A 1668-nucleotide genomic window follows, 5' to 3' on the forward strand; every position below is an offset into this window, starting at 1 on the left:
GTTTGTGCAGAACTTCCCAGGTTAAGGTACCTTTAGACCGCGATATACGAAGTTCGTGTCGCGGGCGCTTGCAGGCATTGCTGTTAGACTGACTGCACATAGGGGTACTACTGGCATTGATGCGCTATATCTTGAATTTTCTCCGCAAGTACTGGGTTTCAAAACCTGTCCTTTGCCAGCTTGTTGGCCTACTCATTAGCTTTCGAACAAGGTATAGTTTGTGCAGAACTTCCCAGGTTAAGGTACCTTTAGACCGCGATATACGAAGTTCGTGTCGCGGGCGCTTGCAGGCATTGCTGTTAGACTGACTGCACATAGGGGTACTACTGGCATTGATGCGCTATATCTTGAATTTTCTCCGCAAGTACTGGGTTTCAAAACCTGTCCTTTTGCCAGCTTGTTGGCCTACTCATTAGCTTTCGAACAAGGTATAGTTTGTGCAGAACTTCCCAGGTTAAGGTACCTTTAGACCGCGATATACGAAGTTCGTGTCGCGGGCGCTTGCAGGCATTGCTGTTAGACTGACTGCACATAGGGGTACTACTGGCATTGATGCGCTATATCTTGAATTTTCTCCGCAAGTACTGAGTTTCAAAACCTGTCCTTTTGCCAGTTTGTTGGCCTAATCACAAGCTTCCCAACAAGGTATAGTTTGTGCAGAACTTCCCAGGTTAAGGTACCTTTAGACCGCGATATACGAAGTTCGTGTCGCGGGCGCTTGCAGGCATTGCTGTTAGACTGACTGCACATAGGGGTATACTGGCATTGATGCGCTATATCTTGAATTTTCTCCGCAAGTACTGAGTTTCAAAACCTGTCCTTTTGCCAGTTTGTTGGCCTCATCACAAGCTTCCCAACAAGGTATAGTTTGTGCAGAACTTCCCAGGTTAAGGTACCTTTAGACCGCGATATACGAAGTTCGTGTCGCGGGCGCTTGCAGGCATTGCTGTTAGACTGACTGCACATAGGGGTACTACTGGCATTGATGCGCTATATCTTGAATTTTTCTCCGCAAGTACTGGGTTTCAAAACCTGTCCTTGCCCAGCTGTTGGCCTACTCATTAGCTTTCGAACAAGGTATAGTTTGTGCAGAACTTCCCAGGTTAAGGTACCTTTAGACCGCGATATACGAAGTTCGTGTCGCGGGCGCTTGCAGGCATTGCTGTTAGACTGACTGCACATAGGGGTACTACTGGCATTGATGCGCTATATCTTGAATTTTCTCCGCAAGTACTGGGTTTCAAAACCTGTCCTTTTGCCAGCTTGTTGGCCTCATTAGCTTTCGAACAAGGTATAGTTTGTGCAGAACTTCCCAGGTTAAGGTACCTTTAGGACCGCGATATACGAAGTTCGTGTCGCGGGCGCTTGCAGGCATTGCTGTTAGACTGACTGCACATAGGGGTACTACTGGCATTGATGCGCTATATCTTGAATTTTCTCCGCAAGTACTGAGTTTCAAAACCTGCTTTTGCCAGTTTGTTGGCCTCATCACAAGCTTCCCAACAAGGTATAGTTGTGCAGAACTTCCCAGGTTAAGGTACCTTTAGACCGCGATATACGAAGTTCGTGTCGCGGGGGCGTTGCAGGCATTGCTGTTAGGACTGACTGCACATAGGGGTACTACTGGCATTGATGCGCTATATCTTGAATTTTCTCCGCAAGTACTGG

This window comes from Patiria miniata, unplaced genomic scaffold (assembly GCF_015706575.1).
Source record: "Patiria miniata isolate m_02_andy unplaced genomic scaffold, ASM1570657v1 HiC_scaffold_13, whole genome shotgun sequence".
In the NCBI taxonomy this organism is placed as follows: domain Eukaryota; kingdom Metazoa; phylum Echinodermata; class Asteroidea; order Valvatida; family Asterinidae; genus Patiria; species Patiria miniata.